The 16,060-nt window shown below is 44.6% G+C and overlaps 1 protein-coding gene across 2 annotated transcripts in view; it reads right to left on the bottom strand.

Annotated features, from left to right (window-relative positions):
- Positions 1 to 16,060, bottom strand: part of Rora (RAR related orphan receptor A) — a 737,605-nt gene that overhangs the window by 157,690 nt on the left and 563,855 nt on the right. The gene's annotated exons all lie outside the window — the stretch shown is intronic.

The following is a 16,060-nucleotide window of genomic DNA, read 5'->3' as shown; positions in this document are numbered from 1 at the left end:
AGAAGTGGGTGCTGGGGTTCAGAGAGTGAGTATCATTACTGAGAAAACACATTTTCCTTTTACACAGAGAAACAGACAGTCATGCGATCAAGGGTCAAAAAAAAAGTTGAGTTGCCACAAAACAAACAAATATTCAGCACAGGCTTCAGGAAGTTTCTAGAAGATCAAAGAAGCTTTTCTCTATTGAGGTTGCTCAGGAACATGTCTGCCTTCTCCTACCTTGGCTCTCAGGCTGCTGCTGGTTTTTATACATCCACCTCAGGAGGGCATTCCAACTTCAGCTTATTCATGAAGTGGCCTCAGAGGAGGAGGTCCAAGGAAGCCATCTGGGGCTGGGGTGAGGGCAGGGCAGAGCGTGCATGATTTGCAGCCCTCCTATCTGAAGTAGTTTCCAGGCTAGGCTCAGGCTCAGGCTCCTGAGCTAACTTTGAGATGAGGAGCTGGGGTAGGGGTGGGGGAATGGGTGGAAATCCCACAGGGAAAGGGTGAAAAGGCCTCCTCAGTGTGTGAGTGGCCTGGGAGGAAGAGAAGGAGGAGGAGGAGGAGGAGGAGGAGGAGGAGGAGGAGGAGGAGGAGGAGGAGGGGTCTCTTTACCAGTGAGTTGAAACCAGGAGCTAGATGATTTGTGGGATCCTAGAGAGGAGTTTTTGGATTTTTTTTCTCAGGCCCTTGGGGAGGAGACTATGGTGCCGGTTGGATTTTCATGCAAATTATCTTCCCAAATGAAATGGAAGGTTTGCCATCCCCTTGCTAAAAAAGAGCATTCTAGTTTTAGAAATCAATGTCTATTCCAATCTTTAAGAAGCGATCATTTACTCTTGTCACAAGGTTTTGGGTGGTATTTTTATCCCCATTTGATAGATTAGGAAATTGAGACTCAGTGGTTTTATAGCACAGGCTCCAAGTTACAGAACAGAGACTAGCAAGAGCTAAAGCTCCAATCTGGGTGTCTCTGCCACCATGGCTCTACTTTTCCCAATGCCAAGTGCCATGCAGCTCAGCACAGCAACCTCTGAATAACCAACTGGACTGCTATTGCTATCAGCAGGAATAGAGAGAGACTTGTGTACTGGAAAGCTGAAAGCCTAAGGTTGGGGAGGGAATAGGAGGTACTGGCTGTTACTAGGGCCCTGTCTTTGCATGGAAATAAACAGGACTTTTCTCTGAAACTATGTGTTAGGACTTGCTGCTAAAGCTAAAGGCACACACCCTGCATACCAGGCACGTTCACCTCTGAGAACCAAGAGGTGAGAAAGCTGCTGTGTCTGCATATGTCCAGGCTGAAGGATGACCATCTAGGCCAGCCCAAAGGACACAGTTGCTTGTCTGGGAGCAAAGTCCCCTTGAGATCAACTCAACTCCAGCAAGTAGAATTCCACCAGCTTACTTCTGCTCAGATACTCTTGTGCACCAGTGCCTCCCTGGATTAGAACCCACCCGGCAGGCTGTGAGCTCAGAAAGGCTCCTGCTTGTGGCTGGGCTGCTTCCCCTTATGCTGCCTGACAGATTCTCCTGCTTTTTCTGCTATGATGTAATATATTTGAGTTACCCCGAATAGGCAACTGTTTCCTATGATTTAAGCCCATCTGTATGCCCCCCATCAATGTGTAATCCCTTTCCTCTTTACATTGATACTCTCATGCATAGAAGACCTCCATTCCCAGAGGCCTCTGGAAGCATCCCCACAGTTGGTACCAGCTTCCCACACCCTCCCCCCACACCAATCTTTTGTTAAAGTTGATATAACATATCTATAAAGTCAACTATTCCTTTCAGAGTCTCAAATAGCCATTTTAGCCACCTAACTCGGAGAGAGATAAATTTACAGTCCACTTTAGGTTTATGTAGGAACCATAAATATCAGGCTTGAGCCCTGAGGGTTAGAATTTCATGGGCCATTAAGCATGTTACCAGGTGGAAAGCTGTCAATAGCTAGATGTGAGGTACACAGATAACCTCAGTCAGTCTAGCTTAGGAAAGTACAGCCCCAGTCGGGAGGGGTGTCTTTTTATCTCACTCCATCATGTATATACCATCTTCCCCTTCCTCCCCTGAACATCGACATTTCCTCCATTTCTTCCAGTTTATTCTTCGGGCCAGTTAATAGACAGCCCCCAGTCCTCATTCCCCTAGTATGAAAGGTTGGCGATACATAAGAATAAGAGATCCGAGCAAGCCAGACCTAGATTTAAAACATGGCTTTGCCATCCCTATAGCTATGAAATAACATAGAAATTACTCAGTCAATTTTAGCTTAAGTTTGTATAGCTGTAAACTTACATAGATAATTAACAGTCTAAGAAAGGTCTGGGGGTGGGGGAGGGACAGAGGATAGAGAGTGTTAAGAGGCTAGATTTCCAAGTGAGCAGACAGAATAAATTTATAAAAGCCAGATAGTTACACAAATAGAATGGGACAACTTAATAAAAGAAGACCACAGGCTTTATGAGTTAACTGGATGCAGGTTGGTGGGTCCTGGGAATAGATGGGAGTGTCTAACACCCACTGTAAGGTTCCTAGCTAATCTCGAAGATTCTGCAATTTGCATATATACCCTTCCAGAAAAGCCACGGTAAGTCCTCTCAAAATCCCCTCAAAATGACACATTTTTTTCACATTCATTTTCCTCCTAGAAAACCAATCCCATCCATGTTTTTCCCCCTCCATAATTAGGTGGTGGAGAGGCACATTTCCATCCAGAGAACAGAACCTATTAACTATTTTGAAACCCTTAACATTTAACACAAACCACATGGCTACAGTTTTAATTACTTCCCACAACACAAATAGGTCCCTTTTTAGCAAAAAGCAACAATGATCCATGCTGCCTCCTGCTCCCCTCCCATCCACTTGCTTCTCTGTTTGACGAGCTCAGTGGTATGGTCCCATCCTGCCCCGTGTTACCCAAGCCCCTGGCACCTGTCAATAAAAATGATGGCAGACTTTGATGCTCATCCAGGTTTCCAACAACAGGGCTCACTTCATAATCTCCAGAGTTCAGCCAGGAAGCCTGATCTGGTGACCCTGGTTCTTGCCTCTGCAGTGTTATAGCGCAGGCTTTCATTTCTGCAGGTTCTGAACTACTTTGAAAGTGAATTTTCTAGCATGCCAGGGGAAATGACCTATGAGCCTGCGGACAAATCTCAACTGATTGGCAAAGCCTATGCTCTTGATCCAGTGTGGGTTTGCTTGGGAAATCGGTGCTGCGCATGAACTATAGACACAGGGTCATGCTTTGGGATGCAGTGTGTGCTTGCCTGTATGTGTGCCTTCTTGTGTATTTGAACATATAGATGGTGTCAATCGAATCAGAAATTTACAAAGGTGATAGTTTCTTTGTGCATATGCACATATATATTCATATGTGCACATGTGTATGTGAGTGGGCCAGAGGTCAATCTTGAATTGTTCCTCAGAACATTGTTTTTAATTAATTAACTAACTGAACAGTTTTAAGATTTATTTATTTTTATGTATGTAAGCATTTTGCTTGCATGTGTGTCTATGCACCATATGCATGCCCAGTGCCCACAGAGTCCAAAAGAGGGTATCGGATCCCCTGGAACTAGAGTTTCAGATGGTTGTGAGCCACCATGTGGCTGCTCTTAACTGGTGAGCCACCTCTCATTGGCTTGGAACTCACAATTTTCATAGGCTGGCCTGTCATAAAGCTCCAGAGACCTGCCTGTCTCTGCCTCCCTAGCCCCAGCACTGGGATTACAAGTATATGTCACATGTCTGGATTTTTTTTTTTTAATATGGGTTCTGGAGACTGAACTCAGATTTCTGGAGGCTTGCACAGCAAGCACTCTCCTGACTCAGTCATCTCCACGGCTCCCCCAAAGTTTGATCAAGAGCAGCTTTTAGTGGGAAGGGAGTCACAGAGTAAGAAGAGGACCCACAAAAAGGGAGAGGTAAGATGGAGATGGCTTTGGCACTCAGCCATTAGGGGCACTAGACATTCTTGCAGAGGACCCAAATTTGGTTTTCCAGCACTTATGTGGCAACTTATAACTCCAGTTCCAGATGAGCTGATGCTCTCTTCTGTCCTCTATGGTCAGAGCTAAAATACACACGTAAAATAAAATTATAATAATCTGAAAGGAGAAAGAGTTGGGTGGCCGCCATACTGTCCTCATAAATCGACTATCTTTATCAGCTGTACATCGACTGGTCAGCCCCTGCAGTGCCTGTGCTACTATGTCCTTGTGGGTCTTCCAGATACCTCCTTCTTGTCACAGAGGGTGCTCAAAAAGACCTCATTGCTTATAGGTGGTGGATGCAGAAGAAAAGCCCACAGTGATTTCCCCAGAAGCTCCTGGGTTTTTCAAGATACGTTCCTTTCTGCTGTGGTTTCTCCATTTTGAGTCCAACCACAGCTTTGTGTCCAGCCCTCCCGAGCCATCCTGCCTCTGTTTTGGCCTCTAATGTATTTCTCGCTCCTGTGTCAGATCCCTTCCGTTCCCTCCCGACTTTCTTATTTACACAATGTGATCGTTTATGTTCCAGGCACCCTAGAGTATCATGTCTCATTTTTGAAATTTCCAAAACTTTAAGAGGTGACTGATAGTCAAGCTCTGACAAAAGGAAGTGTTTGCCAGGTAACTCCAGCCTGGGAAGCTAAATTTCCCATAGGGCTGAGGCTTCTCCTCTCCACTCTGAAAGCTGTGGCCTTGTGGAGGCTGGGTGGATTTAAGATTCCTGTCACCTTAATCCTAGGAAACTGAGGCATATAGACTCGTAGACCAGTGCCATTTACAGGCCAAGAATAGAGAAGTCTGATTCCTTCCTTGCTTTTTTTTTTTTTTTTTTTTTTTTTTTTTTTTTTTTTTTTGCAAACAATGTAATCTTTTTGTGCTGAACTATGGATAATGGGATGGTTTGGGCTTTCAAGCCTGAAATGTTTGGTGGCACAGTTAACTTTCTGTTTGAGAGGTAGCATTTTATAAGGGGAAGATTTATTTTTAGCCTTGACACAATTCGAATGTAACAGACGTCGTCACCAGATTTTACTGTATGCGTTCATTTCCCCTGAAACTGTATGATTTAGAATAAAGCGCCCTAAGCAAACAAGCAAGCAAACAAGTGGACTCCTACCCTCATTCGTCCTTTGTTGTAAAACTGGAACCTAGGCTCATTGAAACCAGAAATGCATGGGCCTTTCTTGCAGAGGGCTGAAAAATGTCACCCTGTGGTCCCCCTCCCCAGCGGGTCTACATCCTAACTTCCACAACTTGTAGATATGGTAGTTGGTGCAGAGGCACTTTGGAGATTGTGAATATCTCTTAAATATCTTGAAACAGATCATTATGAATTCATTAGGTGCTAATCTGAGGGAAGCAGGAAATGGACAGACACACTGTGTAAACAGAGCGGATGGTGTCAGCCCTGAAGATGAAGGAGAGGGCTATGTGACAAGGAACACAGGGGCCTTTGAAACTGGGAGAGGAAAAAGGCAGCTAGCAACTTAGCCTGTAGTCAGTTTGGTGTCAGTCCAGTGAAATTGGGTTGGGACTTAATGAAAAACTGAGTCCCAGAATCCACAGGAAAAAGCCAGGTGTGGTGACATGCAAAGTGTTCAGTAGCCTAGGCTGACTGGCAGGCCACAGGTCCCAGTGAGAGATCTTGTCTCAAGAAACAGGCTAATTATCCAGAGGTACAACCCTTGAGGTTACCCCCTGGCCTCCTGTACAAATGTATACACGTGCAGCTGCATGCATGCAAACCTGCCTGTGCCACACATGCAGAAAAGAGAGTAGTAAGTGTGCACTAGGTCCAAGCTTGGGACAATGTGTTATAGACACACTAGAGAATTAATACCCTTGTTTACCACATATTTCTTCTTCTGCAGTTAGCATAGCATTAAACATAAGATGCAAACTCTTAAATGATATTTTTTAATACCTTGAAAACATAAAGGGCTAAAATCTTGAGAATGAATGGAGTCTCCCAGTTTCATGTCAGTATTTTCTAGTTTTAAAACAGTCCTGTTTTTGAGGACTTGAGGGATGTGTCTTAAGGCTCAGAAGGAAACTGATCCCAGGCTGTCACTGTTACAGCCCTGGTATCTAAGAAGCTGTACATGAGCTCTTTAGTCCAGCAAGCTCTTTCCAAAAGCTCACGGGGCTATCAAGGACTCAAAGCTCCAGGGAGAGAGGAGAGACAGAGACAGTGCTAGCACTACACAATATGGACAGCACCTTGGAGATTGCCTTGTGTGCAGTGGGCACTCAAACACTGAATGTTAGGACTGGGATACATGTATCTCTCTCCTACATACATGCACACAACTCAGAGGTAGAGAGCCTGCCCAGCATGTGCAAAGCCCTGGGGTTGATATCCAGTGGTGTAAAGAAACAAAACCAATCATAGAATGCCTGGCACTCAGACTCAACGTATAGAAAGATGAACACACTCCACCCAAGGTTGTCCACAGTAGAGCAGTTTCTTTAGCGTCTCTAGCCTCTTTGCCTCTCTGGGTGATCATTTTGATCAGGCTTTACACAGCAAGGGAAAGTACCCCTAGCCTCAGGCATAGATGCAGCAACCCTTAGACATTCATACAGGCTTTTGGTATAGGCCTCAGCCCAAGAGTGATGCACACCACGCTGCCCGCAACTCACGCTGACTCGATTTGTGAGCATGTTCGGGTCTTTTAATTTAAAACAAAATAGATTAAGCCATTCTGGCTGATTGAAGAGAAGGTCCCCTAAGGAACTTAATACTTAATGGTTGTATTAGTGATTTACAGTAACCCTTCATTCAGGATTCTTTCAGATGTGTAATGGGAAGCTTTAAAAAAAAATCAATATCGTCTCCCAAACTGGAGATTGGATGATCCAGTTTCGAAGCCCAGGAACAGTGAGGATTTGATGGTGAAGATTGAGATAACTCTATCTCTCTGGGGGGGCATGGTCAGAGTTGGGGTTCAGGAGGGAAGAGGTTTGGGGTATCTCTCATTCATGGATCCAGGCAAACAGGCCTGGATGGAGATTCAGTCATACAACCAGGATACAGATGATGAAAGACTAGGGTTCGGGGCCACTGAGGCATCCTCAGCTGTGTGTATCTATTTGCCTTCTTGTTTTAATTAACGTTCTCTCCTACATTTAAAAAAAAAGTGTGTGTGTGTGTGTGTGTGTGTTTGTGGTACACATGTGCATGTGGTATACATGTATGTGTGTGTATGAGTGTGAAGGCCAATGGTTGATGTGGAGAATCATCCTCTATTGAGTTCCCTCTTATTCAACGAGGCAGGCACTCTCAAACAAACCGAGAAGTCACTGACATGGTTCTTCTCATTAGCCAGCTTGCTCTTGGGCTCCTCTGTCTTTGCCTTTTACAGGCAGCTTGCCATACCCACTCGGCGCTTATGTGGATCTGAAGTCACTGGACCATTTCCCTAGTCCTTGTTTTGTGTGTATGTGTGTGTGTGTGTGTGTGTGTGTGTGTGTGTATGTATACATGTACATGGTGTAGCACACATGCCATAGCATGTGTTTGGGGCTCAGAGGACAACTAATTGTGAGAGTCAGTTCTTTCTGTCTCCCATTTAAGTCCTAGGGATCATACTCAGTTTGTCAGGCTTGGCTCTTTAACCACTGAATCATCTTACTGACCCCTCTTTCATCTTCTTTCCTTCCTTCCTTCCTTCCTTCCTTCCTTCCTTCCTTCCTTCCTTCCTTCCTTCCTTCATAATCCAAGTCTTTGAGCATACTAAGTGGAAACTCTTCCACCGAGCAACATGGTCACCGCCACTTCTTTTTACCTCAGCCTCTGAGTACTGGTCTTACAAGCAGGTACCATATACTCAATTTGTTTTGTCTCATTAAATGATGGTCCGAAGAGCTTGCAGGTACACAAAAATAGACACCCATGTCACCTTCAATGTGTTTGCAATCTAGCAAGGGAGCTAGAAGATACATCCGAGAATGACATGAGTAATAAATGGATAATACACTACAAGAGACGCACAAAAGAAGTCTCGAAATCCCTCCACCTTCAGATATCATTTTCACTTTAAAAAAAAAAAACTGTAACCAAATCTGTGAAATAGGAAACTTCCTCCTTTGTGCATACATTCTCAAAATTCAGTACTTGGAATCTCACTGAGTTTGGAAGGCACAAATGTACATCATCTGAGCATCCAATTGGAAAAGATAAACAACATAGCCTGACCACACACAATTCGATTTGGATGGGATCTGCTGGATAGGTATGTCACCATCTGCCCAGGCAAGCCAACCCAAATGAGGTCCTGAGTCAAAAGGGAAGGAACAGTAGCAGACAAAGCCATAGGCCAGCACCCCAGGAGGCTGAGAGACCGTTTATTAAAATACCACACTCAAGCTGGGATAGAGAAAAGCCCTCGGTTTGGGGCTCGACTACAAAGTCTTCGCAGAGAGGTTATTGCTCACCAGAGACTGTCTTCTTGGTATAATTAGATGAAGAGAAAGGCCGTTGAATAGTGGGATTCATGAGCAATATGTGTCCTGTGTCGGCAGTGTCGGTCACTTGCAGGATGGGCTGTGCAGGTTGGCACACAGCACAGCAGATATTCGTAACCACAAACCCCTAGGGTTTCCGAACAAAGTAAAAGGCCACATCTTCAGATCGCCCAGGTCAGAGGTTGGCCCGTGAAAGAAGAACCTCAGCTGGCCTGTGAGTTCATCTCCTCCTCCTGACCATCCCCTCCTCCTTGGTTCATTTTGGATGGGGCTCCTTAGTGGATCTAACAAAGGTTCTGCCAAAACTTCGGAAATAGCCCTCTCTGTGACAACTGCCAGGCAGGAATCCCAGAACAGCTCTGGACAATGGCACAGAACACAATCCCATAAAGGAAACTAGGAAGCAGGTTCTTCTTCAATGGGGGGGTGATGGGGGGATGACTAGAGAATAGCCCTTCAGTCAGGGTGGGCTACATTCGAGGGCTCCAAAAGCCAGTTCTACAGAAGCAGAACCAGAATTGGACCCTTTAAAAATGTCTCCATGGGAACCAGAAGGGAATGCCCCTCTCTGTTTTTATCTGCCCAATTACAGGACTGTTATCTGGGCTTGCAAGTGAACTAGAAGGCTAATGTGTTAAGAATTAAAAGAGGTGCCGAGGAGAGGGAACTTGCTGTAAAACTCAGGCATGGGAGCATACATCTGGAATCTTAGCATTCCTAGGGCAAGATGGGATGTGGAAATGGGAGGATTCCGGGAAGCTCACAGGTCAGCTTGTCTAGCACGTGCATCATCGAACAAAGAGACTGCCTCACACAGAATGGAAGGTGAAGCCAGGCATCTGAGGTTGTCCTCTGATTTCATGGGCAGTGGCAGGCAAATAGCACACAGGGTGGGGCAGAGTGTTAAAGGAAACACAAGGGAACGAGGCGTTGTGCTTAGGGCAGAATAGACACAGCTCGCTACACTGAGCTCTGCACGTATGTGGACCACAGCCCAGTGCCCTCTCAACTCTTCCTCCATGGTTCTTGTGTTAGAAACAGTACTAGCTGCTCTTTATGCACAGCTTCCTCTAGGGGCTCCCGGGGGTCTATGGCGAAGTGGGACTTACAGAAAGTGCTGACATTGTACACCTATGCACTTTTCTATCTTTCTGGCTTGTCTTAGAGGGATGGAGGAGGGAGAGGACGAGGAAGAAAGCAACCAAGAAAATAAAGGAAAACAGAAGGATATGCGTGTGGGTGCTCTGATTTCTGATTCGTCCTAAATGGACATCGTAAGTCACTAGGTTTCCTGAATTAATAAGTGGAATGATGCATATATACATATATATGCAAAACAATGCACGCACGCGCGCGCGTGCACACACACACACACACACACACACACACACACACACACACACACACTACCAACAGATCAGAAAAGCTAGCTTTTAATAACAGGCAGGAGAAAGAGTATCCATTTCTCAGGCTGGTCACCCCCACAGACTCTACTAACAGGTTAAAATCCTTTGGTAGGTTTTTTACTTCATCTATTTGCACAACTACATTTATTTTATTTTATTTTATTTTATTTTATTTTATTTTATTTTAAGCAGGGGGTTCGTCTTTGTAGAACTCTTAAAAATATTTCCCCCCCAATTGTAAAAAAATATTGTGCAAATGCTAGACTAGCTCTCTACTTGTAAGAGAGGCAACCTCTTGGATAATTTTGTGCTAAAGGAGCTTTTGTTACAATGCTAAGCAGATTCATCTTTTCATATAAAGGAACCTGTCCATTTTTTCACTGTGATGTTTGGCATATCAATGTCAATGACAACAGGTCTCTGGAAGAGACACTAAAGAAATGTCTGATGGTTCTAGTCTGACCCCTTAGCTGTGTTCACCTGTCTCAGTCTTGACGACCATTTAAGCCTACTGACAGAAAGTCTCTAACCCAGAGGAGAACCTTACTAGGACCCTGCAGCATGGTGTAAGCAAGAACAAGTAGAGACATCGCCCTGGGACTTCACACACTACTTGGGAATACAGCGTTCAATAAGGAAAAAGTTGATTTAGGGCCACGCAGTCCCGAATGAACACCCGACAGGCAGTCACTGGTCTGGATTTAGAAAACTGAGTTGTTCCCCAGAGGGTGGCTGTTAATGAGTCTTTTAAAGGACAAGCTGTAGGTAGCCTGAGGGAGTGGGAAAGGACCCAAGTTTGAAGGGTTCTGGAAGCAAATGGAACTGACTCAGAAGAGGACAGTATACCCTTCCTGAAAAAAACGTTCTCAGTCTCATAAGGGATGTGAGGGCTACCAGGTGAACAATGTCCACTCAACACTCACATGTCAGCTTTTATGACCATGTGAACATTGGAAATGCTCTAAAACGAAGGCACTTGGGTTTGATCTATGGAACCTCCTTTTAAAAAGTCAAACTTAATTGCCTATGTGTAATCCAGCACCTCTACAGATAGATGGGAGCTGAAGACAGAAGAATCTTCCCAAAGCTCATGGGACAGCTAACCTAGGGTACACAGCACAGAAACAGAAACAAGTCGAGAGACTTTGGGTCAACAAGATGGAAGGCAAGAATTTTACTCCCCTAAGTTTTCCTCTAACTGCCACACACATGCCTTGGCATATAAACTTTGCCTGAATTCACACACACATACAAGTAAGTAAAAACATTTTTTTCCTAAGGATTCCAAAACAAGCGTGTAATAAGACTTATATCCTTTTGCTATTAGAAATCAAAGTCAGGAAACCTTGTTATTAAAAGAAATTTTTAACAGGATATACACACCCACACAGGCACACATGTAATCCCAACACTTGGGGGGCTGAGGCAGGAGGATCATGAGTTTGAGTTCAGCCTAGCCTATAGGGTGAGAAACTACCTCAAATAAAATAAAATATAATTTAAAGCATTTTTTCTTGCTTGTGTGCTAATGATCAACCCACTCTGTAAATTGATGTATGGATTGTGGGAGTTTAAGAGATTATTGTTAGCACTCATTTTATTTAATTTTTTGATATGGAGTCTCACTATGTAACTCTAGCTGCCCTGGAACTCACTATGTAGATCAGGTGGGCCTCAAACATGGAGAATCCGCCTGCCTCTACTCCCATGAGCTGGGATTAAAGGCATGTACCACCATGCCAGGCTTAAAGTTAACTTCTTGAAGAATTCATTCTTTTCAACTCTTTCTCACTAAGGAGTCATTCTCCCTGACTGTGCTATTTCACCCGTAACTCCCGGAGTCTTTAGCTCTAACTAATAAAGTGTTTTTGAGAGCAACCCCATGGCTGTATATTACCATTGTTAAGAAGTAATTATTTACTATCAAGCATAACACTAGACTGCTCTCGGATTCTACCCATCATCTAATTTTATCTCGCCCTTTCATTATTGGCTTAAATTAATATTCAGCAATGCATGGGTAAGAGGGATTGCACCCAGTTCACACTGTCTTTTAACTATTCTTTCTGGATGCTAATATTACTTAGGTCCAGATGAGGCCAGCTTTGTTAACACCAAATATTCAACAATTTGAGATGTTTTACATCTCATACATCACATACAAATCTAGCTAAAGGTACAGAACTAGAAAAACTATTGGGCAGTGCTTGAGCTCCCCAAACATGGCAGTGATCCTGGGAGCCTTAGCCAAGTACCCTAAAGAGTCTTGTTCAACTTAGCGTTGGAACAGCTCGAGGACAAAAGACAAGCATTTTGAGTTGTAGCTTTATCTGGATTCAGAGATGGGGAGAAAGAGCAAGCAACAAGGGGGAGCACAGCCTAAGTCAGTTTACTGTGTAGGCATCAGCTACAAGCTCTATGCGGCTTCGATTTTGGTGTTTTGGGGAAAGGAAGTCCTCCTCTGCTCCACCAGGACTCTCTGGTAATACGTTAGGCAAGCACTGTGACTCATGTCTTGAAATCCTATTTTATAACACCAGCCTATGTTTTGTAACACACACCAGAAGGAAATGAATGAATAGATAAATAAATAAATACATACACACACACACACACACACACACACACACACACACACACACACACACACACACAACTATTTAGTAACCACACCCCACCCTTCTTGCATCTGGGCACCTAACTGGAATCAAGGTCTCATGATGTGAGAGGGCTGCTGGCTCCAGTGACAGGGACAGAGGCCCTGCCCTGTCTTCTTCCTTGAGAAGAACATGAGAGAACGTGAAACGTGAGGCTTTCCATAGTCACACATTTCGTGAAAACAGAAGCATTTTCAGACTTGTGTTTCCTTGGACACCTGCCTAGTGGCTGGAATCCATAAGGGTGTGTACCTGACAGGCATGCGAATCACTCGCACAAATCCTTGGCAGACACACACCAGAAAGGAAGTTTATATGTTTTTTTCCAAACTGCCCACTCCTCCCCAAACGTTAAGGAGCCAATTCTTCCTGTTCATTGAAAATAGCAACTGCTTTATACTGTGGTTCATTACCTTCCCTTGCATGCATGTATAAAAGCATCCTTGTAAATTGCACTCTCAGCATGAGTGGTAAAAAGAGGTTCCCTTGCACAATGCCTACAATATGTGGTCGGGTGGGTGGGGTTAGACCTACTCTGCCTGATGGTAGATTAGATGGCTGGGTCGATATTGAATGTGTGGGATTCCTCTTCCCAGAGTGAGATTCAGGGATTTTTGCCCCCTTGAAAAGCTGCTGTGTTCTTGGGCCCTTGTGATGGTAATACCCAGGACAGACAGATCCAGCTGCCAATACCATCCAGAACAGCTTGGGAATCCCTTTCCCAGGGCCCCAGACACAGGGAGCTCCAAAAAGAATGGCCAAAGGATTTTCCCAGGGAGCAGCTGTTAGAGCCATGATGCTTTCAGCCCAGGCAAAGAGTTCTACAATCCATGAATTCTCTTTGAATAAAGGAAATGACCATCTGAATGGACACTGCTATCACCCTGAGAGTGTCCCCTCTCTTTGCAAGGCAGAGGCATGGAAATGCAACACTGGAGACTCACAGGAGGCTTTATACCATTTAGAACAACCCTGATTCCATCTGAACCCTAGAGGTGCAGATATTGTAATTTCAGCACCAGTGAAACTGGAAGCCTTTGTCCCCGACCTGGATGGCATCTGGGGCTTTTCTAGTCCCTGGGGAAATAAGCATATTTTGGACTATGGAAATCACAGGGATAGCTGAAAAACAAGCACACAGGCTCTGGCTAGATAATATTGCTTCTGTGAGTCTGGTGAGATGGCTCAGCAGGTAGAAATGTTTGCTATGAAAGGACCTCCGGTTGATTCCTCAAACCCACCATAGAAGGGGAAGAACTGGCCCCTGAAAGCAGTTATCCCTGCTCCCCACTCCCAATCATAAATACAATTTTAAAGTTGTAAAATGAATGTTGAGGAAATGTCTTTGAAGTGTGTGGAAAGAGAAACACTCCATTAGATGATAGTCTATGAAGACAGCATGGGTTTGTTTTCTTGTTGTGTGGGTCACCATTCTCTGAAGTCAAAGTCAGACGTCACTACATTGCAGGCTATGCCAGGATTTTTGAGGCACAAAACAAAGGCACATTACGACTTTGCCACTTATCGTGGCCGAGAAGCTTGCTCAACAAGACAAGTGAGGGACAGGATCAGTAACTTCTCAATGACTCTGGTCTGACAGCCACAGTGGCTCTCACACTCAGTTCTGGCTTTATTTATGAGAACAGCTGAACAAAGGAGCTAGACCCTCACACACGACCAAACAGAGAGTGTCCACATGTGGGATCTGCAAAAATCCCTTTGGTGGCGTATCTGAATCACAAGGGTAGCAGTAGACAGACAGACAGGCAGACAGGCAGACAGTGCAGTGTGTGTGGCTAGTTCTTTATAGTCATTCTTTGTTCCTGTGCGAATCCATTTTACATGAGCCCCAATCATCGGACATGTGTTATTTATTTTTCTTTATAATTGAGAAAAATGTGTTAACACATTGGAATGTCCATGCGTAGGGAAGGAAAACATTTTATGGGATTGTACATATATGATTTATAATGCATACATCCAGTACCAGAGATCCTAATGGAAAACACTTATTCAACAGAAAAAAAGAATCTTTTTAAATTCAGCATTTTTTTTTTTTTGATTCGGGTATGCTGTTATTCTGAGGCTATGCATATACTTCGTTCATTTAAGTCTTAGCTAAGCCAATAAAATGTAGGTTATCTTAACTAAAGAAAACATGCCCCTCCCCCAGGTCCATGTTTGCTCTCTGTGGTGAGTACATGCTGTGCCACCCAAGTCCTCATTTCCCCAGCAGTCAGAGGGTTCATTGCTTGAGGGTGCATGGCAAAGTTGCCCCCCTGAGCTTTATTTATCCTTAATTAAAGAGAGCTGCCCTGCTCAAGGTTCTGTGCCTTCCTTAGTATGGCTGGCATCTAAGAACGGCTGGAGCACAGTGAAGGACGCATCCATCACGCATCCATCTGGGACCACTTCTGATCTTCCTCGGCACCTTCTGAATCTCGGCTGTCCCAGCTTGGCACCTGGGTCCTCCCATCATCCCACTTGTCTGCCTCACAGGCATTGGTCCTAAGAGCACACCCTCCAATTTCAGAGTGTCAACATCTATACTCTAGGGAATTCCATGTAGGACACACCCATTTACTTAAAAATGTTGGGAATCGCCATGCTATTTAGATGAGACTGTGATAGAACCAACGTCACTTGGCTCAGGCTGAGGCAGACCTGACTCAACTTTGATGTCAGCAAGATTGCTTTTAGGCGCTTCGAAGCCTGGCGCTGTACGGTAAGCTCCACTGGTGGTGATCATACATGATGCAAAGCTTTGAGGGCTCTGTCTATGTTTCAGTGCATGCTAACTCACTTCTAGAACTTTCTCTTAGAACTGTGACTCTAGGAGAGAATGACTGCCAACTCACTTGGCCACTAGAGTAGTTTAAGCCCTGGGAAAAACTGTGGAAATGGGCCTCATGGGGGCCATTTTGTTCACGAGAAATCTAACCTAAGAAAAACACACCAACAGACTCTCAGGTAAAGTAATTTAGGGCAATAAAAACATATTCTTCTAAGTGATACTGTCCCCGAGTGACTCCCATAATGAAAACGAGAACATCTTCCCGTCTTTCAAATCACCCCAGTTATAGGCAGGATTAGGTAACTAACTCCACAATCAGGCCATGGCAAGTACTTTCAGAGTTTATCCATCAGGAGCTGGCTTTGGGGGATGGGAGTGCCATGAAGCGGGGAGCGGGGGATGTGTGTGCGCACACGTGCGTGATTTGAGAACTAGCTTTTCCTATCCAGCCTTAGTCTTTAGGTTGGGCTACCTTCCAGAACAGTCTTTACTTTGCTTGCATGCTGCCCTCTGAAAATGTAGCCAACGGTGGGAATACCCTGGAAACCAATCCTCTCCCTGTGAACTAGGAGAGTGGAGAGGAAGGGATGGAAGAGGGTACCACAGACAGCAGCTACCCAAAATTCAACTATGGAAGCCCCAGAGTTTGTTGTACTTCACTCTGCCATCTTTCCTGCTAATAGCTGTCTAATGAGACAGGAATTACTGCAAAGCTGAGAAAACCTGAATTTACATCTTCTATGAAGAGACTGGCTT

The sequence above is a fragment of the Mastomys coucha genome, unplaced genomic scaffold (genome assembly GCF_008632895.1).
Source record: "Mastomys coucha isolate ucsf_1 unplaced genomic scaffold, UCSF_Mcou_1 pScaffold23, whole genome shotgun sequence".
Classification (NCBI taxonomy): Eukaryota; Metazoa; Chordata; class Mammalia; order Rodentia; family Muridae; genus Mastomys; species Mastomys coucha.
The sequence above is the reverse complement of the archived record's forward strand: the minus strand, read 5'-3'. Positions and strand labels throughout refer to the sequence as shown.